This window comes from Myotis myotis, unplaced genomic scaffold (genome assembly GCF_014108235.1).
Source record: "Myotis myotis isolate mMyoMyo1 unplaced genomic scaffold, mMyoMyo1.p scaffold_m19_p_1, whole genome shotgun sequence".
In the NCBI taxonomy this organism is placed as follows: domain Eukaryota; kingdom Metazoa; phylum Chordata; class Mammalia; order Chiroptera; family Vespertilionidae; genus Myotis; species Myotis myotis.
Genome location: NW_023416313.1, coordinates 206169669 through 206183336, shown reverse-complemented (window position 1 = coordinate 206183336; position 13668 = coordinate 206169669).

Below are 13668 nucleotides of genomic sequence, written 5' to 3'. Positions count from 1 at the left end.
ACAGTATTACAGATGTCCCCCATCCCACCCCCCTTTATCACTTTCACCCAGCCCCTACCCCACCCCAGACCTTCACCACACTATTGTCTGTCTCCATGGGTTATGCATATAAGTATTTACGTTCTTTGGTTTATCTTTTCTCACCACTCCCTACCCCAAGATTTGTCAGTCTGAGAGAAACAGAACACTTCTGAAGGCCAGGTTCAATCCACAAACCCCAGCTCTACCAAGCCCCTGGTCTTTAGGACTCAGGATGTACAGCACTTAATTTTTTTTTTTTTTTTTTTTTATTGATTTCAGGGAGGAAGGAAGAGGGAGAGAGAGATAGAAACATCAATGATGAGAGAGAATCACTGATCGGCAGCCTCCTGCACATCCCCCACTGGAAATCGAGCCCACAACCAGGGCATGTGCCCTTGACTGGAATCGAACCGGGGACTCTTCAGTGCACAGGCCGATGCTCTACCCATTGAGCCAAACCAGTTAGAGCAGCACTTAATTCTTGAGTCCCCCTAAATTAGCACAGGGTCTAATATAGAAAAAGCACTTGATAAAATTTTGATACATTTTTGAAGAATAACAGCTGATATTTATTTGGTACTCATTGTGAACCAAACACTTTACATTTATTATCTCATGTCATCTTCACAGCTTTATGAAGTAGGTAGACTTGCTGAAGATTACAGAGCTAAGAAGCCAGGGAAGTAGGTCTGTCTGACTTCACACTCAGGTCTCACTTCAGATTTCATAGAAAGATAGAATCTCCCACTTGGGAGCCAGTAGGAAATAGTGATTAAGATCATATTCTTTGGATTTAAGTTCCAGATTAGTCATTTTGTATTTGTCATCTTGGGAAATAATATATCTCTAAACCTCCACATGTCAATCTGTAAAATGGGGTTAATAAGGCTGCTGTAGGGTAAAATGAGATAAATAGGCACAGAGGACCTCATCAACAAACAGTAACTATTCTTATTCTTATTATCCCAGTATTTTCCCCCTTAGGATTATTAAATCATAGCCATCTACACCCACTGTAGCTCCTTGCTCCACAAACAGGTATATTTTGGTGGAATATCTTGTTACTAGAGAAAAGACAAGGGAGCCACTTCACGTATCAGATGGCTGCCTTCAGAGCCTGCAGTACATTTGATAAGAATGAAAATGATCAAAACAAACAACAGTGCTCAGGGCAAGGGGCAAATTGTTCCCCTGCCAGGCTGCTGCATAAGAAAAGGGATTGTTATCTTAGTTCTAAAACCTAATCCCTGCTGGAGCCTTGTGTTTCAAATCCCCTAAAGGTTAGAGCCAAACTGGCTAGTGCAATATGAAAGATTTTAATAAGTCAAACCTAAATAGTGCTCCTGAGACATAAAATTGTAAAGATACCAGCTTTCTAAGTTAGTTTATGATCAAGCCAATGACAATATTTCTACAGACTTTTTAAAAATAACTCAAAAATAATTCTAAAGCTCATTTAGAAAAAAATTAATGAAGGGATACTAGATCATACTTTTTATTCACTTATCCATTTAATAAATTTTGCATTTTACTTGACTTTACCTTTTGTAGCTTTATTAAGATATATTTGACATTCCATAAAATTCACCTTTTCAACGTCGTTTTTAGTATATTCTCAGAGTTGTGCCATGATCAGCACTATATAATTTTCCAACACTCTTAAAAGAAACCCGGTACCCACCTAGCAGTCATTTATCTTTCCCATCCCCCACCCCCACCCAACCTAGTCTCAGCTAACTATTTTTTTTTTTTTTTTTTTTTTTTTAACTTCATCTAAATTTTTTTTTTATTTATTTTTAATTAAATCTTTATTGTTCAGATTATTACATTTGTTCCTCTTTTTTTCCCCCCCATAACTCCCCTCCTCCCAGTTCCCGCCCCACCCTCCGCCCTCACTCCCCACCCACTGTCCTCATCCATAGGTGCACGATTTTTGTCCAGTCTCTTCCCGCATCTCCCACACCCCTTTCCCCCCCAGGAATAGTCAGTCCATTCCCTTTCTATGTCCCTGATTCTATTATAATCAACAGTTTATTCTGTTCATCAGATTATTTATTCACTTGATTCTTAGATTCACTTGTTGATAGATGCATATTTGTTGTTCATAATTTGTATCTTTACCTTTTTCTTCCTCTTCCCCTTCTTAAAGGATACCTTTCAGCATTTCATATAATCCTGGTTTGGTGGTGATGAACTCCTTTAGCTTTTCCTTATCTGTGAAGCTCTTTATCTGACCTTCAATTCTGAATGATAGCTTTGCTGGATAAAGTAATCTTGGTTGTAGGTTCTTGGTATTCATCACTTTGAATATTTCTTGCCACTCCCTTCTGGCCTGCAAAGTTTCTGTTGAGAAATCAGCTGACAGTCGTATGGGTATTCCCTTGTAGGTAACTGAGTTTCTTTCTCTTGCTGTTTTTAAGATTCTCTCTTTATCTTTTGCTCTTGGCATTTTAATTATGATGTGTCTTGGTGTGGTCCTCTTTGGATTCCTTTTGTTTGGGGTTCTCCGCGCTTCTTGGACCTGTAAGTCCATTTCTTTCACCAGGTGGGGGAAGTTTTCTGTCATTATTTCTTCAAATAGGTTTTCAATATCTTGCTCTCTCTCATCTTCTGGCACCCCTATAATTCTGATGTTGGTACGCTTGAAGCTGTCCCAGCGGCTCCTTACACTATCCTCGCATTTTTGGATTCTTTTTTCATTTTGCTTTTCCGGTTGGGTGTTTTTTGCTTCCTCGCATTTCAAATCATTGACTTGATTCTTGCGCTCCTCTGGTCTGCTGTCGGGAGTCTGTATAATATTCGTTATTTCAGTCCGTGTATGCTTAATTTCTAGTTGGTTCCCCAATATAAGATCGAGGGTCTTATTAGTTTTCTTGTAGATCTCATTAAGATTATCGATGGCTTCTAAACAGTTCTTGAGAGACCTTAAAAGTGTGGTTCTGAACTCTATATCTTCCATTGACAATTTTGTCCTGTTTCTTTGTCTCCGCATTTTGTTATGCTTCCTTGGTGCACCCCCTAGTGGTCTTTGTTCACAGTCTTATAGTTAAATCTTGATTGTTGTAGCTAATTCCAGGGAGGGTTTGACCTCCAGGCCAAGTGGCTATGAGAATCAGCTGTGTCAGCAGTGAGAGAACTTCTGTCCTCTAGGGAGGTGCTAATCTGGCGTTTGCCTGAGGCTATCCGGCAAATGCCTGTGTGCAGGGCTTGGGCGGGGCGGGTCGCACAGGATCAACAGGGTGGGCCGGAGAGAGCAGTTATGGCGGCTCTCAGTCCTGTCCCCAGGGGCTCTGCCTCTCTGAGTCCCAGCAAAGCTCAGAGAGAAAGCTGCACTCGCTCTGACCGAAGCCAGACAGTCCCGCTTCTCCCGTTTGAGTCTGGGTCCCTAAAGACTCGCCCGGATCTGGAGCTCAGAGTCTGCGACTCCCTCCCGATTGAAAACGCCAACCGCGCCCTCCGCCGCCAGCCCGCTCCACGCACTCCGCACCTCAGAATTTGACTTCAGCACTGCGCCTCCTCTGAGTGTCCGTATGCGTTTCTCTTTCCTCCTAGTTGTAGGACTTCCACTCAGGCAGCGTTCCTGTGGTTCTGGGTGATGTCCCTTCCGTTTTTTGGTTTCACTTTTGAAGTAGTTGTTCAAAGCAGCAAACTCCAGCGTTAACCTATGCCGCCATCTTGGTTCTCTCCCCGACTTTCAGCTAACTATTAATCTACTTCTTGTCTCCATGGATTTGTCTATTCTGTAAATTTTATATAAATGGAATTATGCAATAGCTGGCCTTTTTTAATTTAATTATTTATTAAGATAATACATATGTCTCCTTTTTCCCCCCATCGACCTCTCTCTGGCTGCTCACACACCCCAGCACATGCCCTCACCCTCAGCTGTCTGTGTCCATTGGTTATGCTTATATGCATGCATACAAGTGCTTTGGTTAATCTCTTACCACCCCTTCCATCCTCCCCTGCCTTCCCTCTGAGGTTTAACGGTCTGTCTCTGGATCTATTTTTGTTCATCAGTTTATATTGTTCATTATATTCCACAAATGAGTGAGATCCTGTAATATTTATCTTCCTCTGACTGGCTTATTTCACTTGGCATAATGCTCTCCAGGTCCATCCATGCTGTTGCGAATGGTAAGAATTCTTTCTTTTTTACAGCAGCATAATATTCCATTGTGTAGCTGTAACAATAGCTGGCCTTTTGTGACTGGCTCTTTTCACTTAGCTCAATGTTTTCAAAGTTTCTGTAGTCAAGAATTTAACCTTGCCCAAACAGAGGTCTGGCCTTTGTCCTCAGCTTCTGGGAAGTAATCTCTAAGCTCTTGAAATGTCATGCCTAATACCAGGGTCTTTGCCTTGGAGCCTCGAGTCACCAGATAGTCTTTTTTCCCCTTTTTTTGGTGATTTTTAAATTGATTTTTTAGAGAGAGGGAAAAGGAGAGGGAGAAAGAAACATCTATGTGACCAAGCCCAACAACTCGGGCATGTGCCCTGACCTGGAATGAAACTGGCAACCTTTCTGTGCATGGCATGACACCCAACCAACTGAGCCACACCGGCCAGGGCCAGATAGTCTCAAAAATATGATTTAAGTTAGCAGCTGGCCACATCAAATAGTATTAGGGTGGTGGCTATCCAGAAAGACCTGCAATGTGATTTAGCATGGGGGCTATCGGTCATGCAGTATCAGTAGCTGTCTGGAGGGGCTGGATACTGAGATCAGCCACATAGGCAGTCATGCCTAGGTAATGGAGATTCAATAAAAACTATGGACATCACCCAGCCTCCATGGCTCAGTGACTGAGCATCGACCTATGAACCAGAAGGTCACAGTTCGATTCCCGATCAGGGCACCTGCCTGGGTTGCCGGCTTGATCTCCAGTGTGGGGCATGTGATCTTCAGTGTGGAGTGTGCAAAAGGCAGCCGATCAATGATTCTCTCTCATCATTGATGTTTCTCTCTCTCTCCCTTCCTCTCTGAAATCAATAAAAAATATATTTAAAGTAAATAATAAATAATTTTTTTAAAGAGTAAGGACATTATTCTTACCTACTCTTACATAACCACAATGTCATTAATACTTTAAAGAAAATTAGCCAACATTTCATAATGTAGTCTACCACAAGTCCATATTCAAATTTGTCCAAATGTCCCACAAATATCTTTTATCATTTTTACCAGCTGAACCAGAATCCAATTGAGCTTTTTACTCATGCATTTGGTCTCTCTTTCATTTACTCTATTACTTTTTTTTTATAACACTGATATTTCAAAGATCCTAAGCCAGTTGTCCTATAGAATGTTTCACATTCTAGATTTTTCTGATTGTTTCCTTGTGCTGTTTATCTTGCTCCTATATCTCCTGAATTTCTTGTGAACTGGAAGTTAGAGCTGCCTAGATCAGGTAATGGAAGCACCTAATGCCAGATTGTCCCTCTATTAGAAATACCAAGGTGATGACAGCCACATCTCTTCTGTTGCAGTTACCAAGTAATCTGGAGGTCTAATTTTTTAAACTATCTATATTAATAAAAGCCTAGGTGGTGTCTCGCCCTTGCATCATCACAAGATGATCACCCCCATGTTGTCACAAGATGGCCACCCCAACGTCATCACTAGGTGGCTGCTGTCAGGGGAAGGCAGTTGGGGGCGATTGGACTGGCAGAGGAGCAGTTAGGTGTCAATCAGGCCAGCAGGGGAGTAGTTAGGGGGTGATCAGACTGGCAGGCAGAAGTGGTTAGGGGCAATCAGGCAGACAGGCAGGTGAGCAGTTAGGAGCCAGCAGTCCTGAATTGTGAGAGGGATGCCCCAAGGATATTATTCTTACCTACTCCTACATAACCACAATGTCATTAATACTTTAAAGAAAATTAGCCAAGGAGAGGGTGCAGGCTGGGTTGAGGGACACTGCCCCTCCCCCCCAGTGACTTCTAGTCCTATATAATAAAAGCCTAATATGCAAATTGACTGACTGGTGGAACGACAGGTCATTATGACACGCACTGACCACCAGGGGGCAGACGCTCAATGAAGGAGCTGCCCCCTAGTGGTCAGTGTGCTCCTACAGGGGGAGGGCCAGTCAGCCAGAAGCTGGGCTCATGACTGGGAAGAGCAGCAGCGGTGGTAGGAGCCTCTCCTGCCTCCAGGGCAGCGCTAAGGAGCAGCAAGTAGGCGGGCAGTAAGGAGTGAGGGGTCCCAGACTGCAAGAGGGATCCCAGACTGCAAGAGGGCACAGGCCTGACTGAGGGACCGCCCCCCCTCCCCCAGTGCATGAATTTCATGCACTGGACCTCTAGTCCTATCTAATAAAAGAGAAACATGGTAATTAGCCATACCTCCACTACCCTTCCCATTGGCTAATCAGGGTGATATGCAAATTAACTGCCAGCCAAGGTGGCGGCCGGCAGCCAGGCAGCTTGAAGCTAACATGAGGCTTGCTTGCTTCAGTGACAGAGGACTCCAACCTTCCCCGCCTGCCTTACCGGCCTCTGAGCTTGCAGTTTGAAACATTGTTACAAATATAGAAGCTAAACCCAGAAACCTGCTTTCAGCCAGCTGGGATCTCAGAGCTGGAGTTGATACAGTGTTTCGATTATAGAACCCAAACAAACCAGATACCTGCTTTCAGCAGCAGAGGCCTCAGAGCTGGAGCCGAGCCTCAGAGCTAAAGCTGGCCCAGAATAAAAAAAGAAAAAAAGGAGCAGTTGGGAGCTTCAGCCACCTGCCAGCCTGAAAACAGCCCTCACCCAGACTGGCCAGGCACCCCAGTGGGGACCCCCACACTGAAGGGTGTGTGACCAGCTGCAAATAGCCATCATCCCCTCATCCAGGCTGGCCAGGCACCCCAGTGGGGACCCCCACCCTGATCCAGGACACCCTTCAGGGCAAACCAGCCAGCCCCCACCCATGCACCAGGCCTCTATCCTATATAGTAAAAGGCTAATGTGCCTCCAAGCACCGGGATCAGTGGAGCCGCGAGGCCTCCTGGCAGCGGGATCAGCGTGACAGGGGGCAGCGCACAAACCCCCTGATTGCCCTGCGGCTCTGTGTATGAGAGGGGGGCGGGGCCACAACCTCCCTATCCGCCCTGCTCTGTTCGTGACAGGGAAAGGTGCCCCAACCTCCTGATCAGCCCTGCTCTGTGCCTGATAGGGGGGAGCATCCCAACCCCCTGATTGCCTTGCGGCTCTGTGTGTGACAGGGTATGGCGCCCCAACCTCCCCGCCATGGGCCCTGCTCTGTGTGTGATGGGGTAGAGCCATAACCTCCCCATCGGCCCTGTCCTGAGTGTGACACTGGCGGCGCCCCAACCCCCTGATCGGCCCTGCTCTGTGGGTGATAGAGGGCGGCGCCCCAACCCCGCCCCCACAGGCCCTGTTCTGTGTGTGATGGGGTAAAGCCATAACCTCCCCATTGGCCCTGCCCTGAGTGTGACAGTGGCAGCGCCCCAACCCCTGATCGGCCCTACTCTGTGAGTGACAGGGGGGAGCTCCCCAACCCCCTCATGGACCCTGCTCTGTGCGTGACAGGGTACAGAGCCCCAACCCCCTGATTGGCCCTGCTCTGTGCGTGACAGGGGGTGGCGCCACAACCTCCCCATCGACCCTGCCTTGAGTGTGACAGGGGGCGGTGCCCCAACCCCCCAATCGGCCCTACCCTGAGCATGACTGAGGGTGGCATCACAACCTCCCGATTCGCCCTGCTCTGTGCATGACAGGGGGCAGCGCCCCAACTCCCCAATCAGCCCTGCTCTGAGCCCGACCAGGGGCTGCACCTATGGATTGGGCCTGCCCTCTGCCACCCGGGAGCAGGCCTAAAACAGCAGGTCGTTATCTCCCAAGGGGTCCCAGACTATGAGAAGGTACAGGCCGGGCTGAGGGACCACCCTTCCCCCTGAGTGCACAAATTTTTGTGCACCGGGCCTCTAGTCTATATAATAAAAGCCCAGTGACCATTATGGCATATTGACCAGAACAACTGATTGCTATGATGCATCGGCTGCAGGGGTCACCACCAGCACGGCTGCCGAGCCCGAGGGCCCCGGGGCCAGTTGCACAGCTGCTGCCAAGGCACTGGTAAAGAAGAACGTGAAGGTGACCAGCGTGAGTGTGCAGCTTGAGATGAATGCTCTGTGGGACGACTTCAATCAGTTGGGCACAGAGATGATTGTCACCAAGGCTGGCAGGTCAGGGCACACCCTCCCTGCTGCAACCCTCCCCAGTCTCGGGCAGCAGGCTTTGGCCCAATCCACACGAGTGAGACTGAGAAGCGGGGGGGGGGGGGAGGGGGGGGGGGGCTTGGCCTGGCCACCTGTGCATCCAGCTCCTTCACTCTCTGAGTCCGGCTTGATCGAGGGCGGGGCCAGCTGGCCAACCTCCCACGGCCCCTCCCCCCAGCTGGCCTGGCCTGATAGACCCCATCAGGACGGGCCGGCTGGACCCCACCGGTGCACAAATTCATGCACCGGGCCTCTAGTACAGTAATAGAAACAGACATGTTGCTTTTCCTTTTTTTTTTTTTTAAAGATTGTAAAGGCAAATGAAAGACTTCTAATAAGGAGAAACAGTGAGGTGGGTCAATACCATTTTTCACCAGAGAATGAATTTACTTTTTTTTTTTTTTTAAATGTGTTTTTTTTTTTTTTTTTTTTTTTAAATATATTTTATTGATTTTTCACAGAGAGGAAGGGAGAGAGATAGAGAGTTAGAAACATCGATGAGAGAGGAACATCGATCAGCTGCCTCCTGCACATCTCCCACTGGGGGATGTGCCCGCAACCCAGGTACATGCCCTTGACCGGAATCGAACCTGGGACCTTTCAGTCCGCAAGCTGACGCTCTATCCACTGAGCCAAACCGGTTCCGGCGAGAATGAATTTAAATAAAGCAGCAGCCCTGGCTAGTGTAGCTTAATTGGTGGAGCATTGTCCATGTTCCAAAAGGTAGCTGGTTTGATTCCCTATCAGGGCACATGCCCAGGTTTCAGAGCTCAATCCCAAATAGGGGGCTTGCAGGAGGCAGTGAATCAATTGTTTCTTTTTCACATCAATATTTCTCTTTCTCTAAGATCAATAAAAACATAATAAATAAATAGGTAATAAATAAAGCAGCAACAAGTAAAGCATAATGGCATCAGAGCATAAAATACTGACATTACAATAAATAGAAACATACAATCATACAGCAGAAAAGAATGTTAGTTGGAAGGTACCTTAGAAATAAAACTGAGTGTAATTGCCTTACTTTACTACAAAATCTGAAGTTCAAGAAGCTTAATAAATGTTGTTAAAGCCAATTAAATTAAGACCAGAAAATAATTACTTTTTGAATGCTTACTCTATGCTGGCTTGTTCTAATCACTTTACATGATTAACTCATTTAATTATCTCAACAACTTTGTGGGACTAGATTATACTTACTTTCCCCATTTTTTCTGGCCAGTGAGAAAACTGAGAGAAAAGTTAAGTAACTTGCCCAGGATGCACAACTAGCAGATTAGGGTGCTGGGAAGGGAACCCAGAAACACTGACTTCAGAATGTGTGTGTACAATTACTCCACCCTACTACTACTGTTATAGGCAGTTAGACAGACATAAGCAGAGCAAGGACCATGGGCCAGGTTCAGAAAATCACCAGGGCAGAAAGCTCCAGATGCCTAACAAGGGGCAAAACTGGCAAAATAAGAACCTCATCCCAAGGGTAACTTTCCTTCCCTTAGCATGTCGGTGGTCATGCAATTTAGACCTCCTGACCTTTTTCTCCCTAAAGATAACATCTAGGTCTCAGTTGTATTTCAGCTCCACACCCAAAAAAAGCAGCAAAACCAGGCAAGTGACCCATGGCTGCCTTAGGACCAGCTACACTGACGAATGATCGCCTGCCCTGATGCCAATCAGTCAGTGGAGATCATGACCCTGAAAGAGCACACCCGAAAGCTGATGAATATTCTATTGAGACCCTCTCCTGAGACTGCCCCCCCCTCCCCACTAAGATTCCCATCCAAAAGAGAGAGATAAATACCCTCAACACAAAGGATCTCACTCTCCCCCAGGGGAGCATGTATGCGCTGTTTCTGTCTCCCCTTCTTCTCACTAAAGGACCTCACAAGACTTGCATCCAAGAGAGTAGTGGTCAGTGGCAGCTTGTCCTGGATTAACCCCTTGAACCTGTCTGCACAGCCTCTTTTCTCTGACTTCTCAGTGAGCCAGAGCAGCTCCTCCTAGGCTCTCCTGTTGCTTCTTCTATGGCCTTCCTTGTTTCACTGGTCTAAGTGTGTTTTTGCTGCAGCCAATAAATTCTTGCTTGCTTTGTTGCATTTTGTCTCTTGATTGAAATATTTCCTTCAAGAAGACAAGAACAGAGGTCTTGTGCCTCCCGGTAACACTACTAGTTATGCCCCAGGCTCTTTGAGGGCAACTTTCTGGATTACTAAAAGCAGAATCAGTGGATTGCTACTTGCAACATGGAGCACCACCAATTCTGGCCTACACTGGGTTCTCTATTTATGTGCAAGCAGCTGCTAACTGTAGTAATGAGGGATGAATGCTGTAAGGAAGACCCCACCCCCACAAACATGAATAAAGTACTTAGCCTTGGGGTAGAATATCGTCTTACTTTTGCAGTAGATTTGCTTTCTTATGTTTTCCTAAGATTGCTATTAAATTCAGTTGCTATTCTCTATATGCCCCAAGGACAGTGAGGGACCAGGACTGGTAGAAATGCTTCACATGTATGTGCCTCTGTGAAAAATGAGAGTGTATTTTAAAGGCTCTTCTCCAGGGAGGGAGCAAGAAATTGAGAATCTATTTGAAAAAATAATGACAGATAACTTCCCTTACCTGGTGAAAGAAACAGACACACACGACCAGGAAGCACAGAGAAACACAAACAAGAGGAACACAAAGAGGCCTACATCAAGACACATCATAATTAAAATGCCAATAGTTAAAGACAAAGAGAGAATCTTAAAACAGCAAGAGAAAGGCAGTTAGTTATCTATAAGGGAGCACCCATATGACTGTCAGTTTATTTCTCAACAGAAATTTGCAGGCCAGAAGAGAGTGGCAAGAAATATTCAAAGTGACGAAAAGCAAGGACCTACAACCAAGAATATTTTATCCAGCAAAGCTATCAATTAGAATAGAAGATCAGATAAAGAGCTTCACGGACAAGAAAAAGCTAAAGGAATTAATCACCACCAAACCAATATTACATGAAATGGTAAAAGGTGTTCTAGAAGGAGGAGGAGGAGGAGGAGGAGGAGGAGGAGGAGGAGGAGGAGGAGGAGGAGAAGGAGAGATCAAGAAGAGGAACAATAAAATGGCAATAAATGCATATTTGTCAACAATTGAATCTAAAAATCAAAATAGACAAACAAGCAAAACAGAAACAGACTCATGGATAAGAGAACATTTTGATGGTGGTCATATTTGTGGGGGTGGGCACGGGTTGGGTAAAAAAAGTGAAGGGGTTTAGAAGCACAAATGAGTAATAGCCCATGGACACAGACCATAGACAGGTGAAGGCCTGGGATGAGGGCGGGGGAGATGAGTAGAGGGGGGCAAAGGAGGGAAAATAGGGGACATCTGTAATACTCTCAACAATAAAATTAATTTAAAAATAATAAAAGCTCTGCATATAAGCATAACCACGGACACAAACAGTAGGGGGATGAGAGTATGTGCTGGGAAAGTGGGAATGACTGGGGAGAGGTCAATGGGGAGAAATATGTAATACTTTAAACAATAAAGAATCAAAAATAAATAAATACCCTTTTCCACCTTTTTCTTTCAACCCTACATTCCAGGTCTTGGTCTGTATCTGACTGATTTCCCATGTTAATTATTTTAACCTTGTCCTCAGTGGCCTTTTTTGTCCCTCATCACCATAGAAACCCATCTGTCTTAAGAATCATCTTTCATGCCAGTTTCTTAGACCCAGTTAAATCCCCCTTTGGCTTCAAAATACCTGCTGAATTAAATCTAAGCTCCTTAATCTTGGCTTCTGGGATCTTATCTAATTTGCTCCTCTTTTATTCTCTTTTTAGAAATAATAGGCTCCTGAAGCAAAATTAAGGCAGATCACTGTCAACCATAATATTAACTGTGATAACTAGTATATTTACATAGTATTTTAGAGTTGATTGTCATAATCATGCTATGATAAATATATTAAGCAGTTAACAGGATAAGCGTTTAGTTTGATAAAATTGGAGCCAAAGAAGTTCAGTATCTAGACCAGTGGTTCTCAACCTTGGCTGCACATTAGAATCACCTGAGAATCTTTTTAAAATCCTGATTTCTGGGCCTCATCCTCCAGAAATTCTGTTTCTTTGTTACTAATGTTGTGGCCCCACCCCATAACAAAGAAACAGAATTTCTGGAGAATGAGGCCCAGAAATTAGGATTTTAAAAAGATTCCCAGGTGATTCTAATTTGCAACCAAGGTTGAGAACCACTGGTCTAGACCAGCTGTGGGCAAACTACGGCCCGCGGGCCAGATCCGGCCTGTTTGAAATGAATAAAACTAAAAAAAAAAAGACCGTACCCTTTTATGTAATGATGTTTAATTTGAACTTATATTAGTTCACACAAACACTCCATCCATGCTTTTGTTCCGGCCCTCCGGTCCAGTTTAAGAAGCCATTGTGGCCCTCGAGTCAAAAAGTTTGCCCACCCCTGGTCTAGACCATGATAATACAGCTGATAATACAGCTTATTTTGAAGTTGCTAGAGGCCTGGTGCACAAAATTCGTGCACAGGCCGGGGGTGGGGGTGGAATCCCTTAGCCCGGCCTGCACCTCTCACAATCTGGGACTCCTTGGACATCCCTCTCACAATCCAGTACTACTGGCTCCTAACCACTGGCCTGACTGCCTGCCTGATCACCCCTAATGTTTGCCTATGTTCCTCATCACCCCTAACTGCCCTGCCTGCCTGCCTCATCACTCCTAACTGCTCGCCTGCCTGCCTCATCACCCCAACCACTCGCCTGCCTGCCTGATTGCCCCTAACTGCCTCTGCTTCCGCCCCCACCACTGTGGCTTCATCTGGAATGACGTCCGGAAGGTTGTTCAGCTACCTGGTCTAATTAGCATATTTTACTTTTATTATTATATATAGCTTGAATATGTATCTTCAGACTTCCAGATCATGCTTGTTACCCTACACAATGTGATCAACAATCCTGCATTTACCAAAAAAAAAAAAAGTCTATTTTTCCTTTGGTTTATATCCTATGGCAGGCAGGATTCTAAGATCTTTCCCAAGATCTCTTCCCTCCTCTCTTCCCTGCCCTCCCCCCCACCTCCCATTTATATGTCCTGCATAATCCGTGGGTATGTGAACATGATGGAATATCAGTCCCCAAACTGTGTTTATGTTACAGTAGTCTCCCCTTATCCACGGTTTTACATACACAAGTATGCCACTAAATACCACGATTTTCAGAAGAGATACACATAAAATCAAAGTTAAGTAAAATCTGTGTAATCCTGAATCTGCTGTTTGGGAAATAATGGTATGAAAGTATGATGCATTTTCTCAAAAAATGTGCGTGAGAATTTTTTAGCTCTGTCCACTGAAAAGCCTTACAAACAATAATCAACCCGGTAACATGATGAGCACTTGCAGAATCCAGATTGTT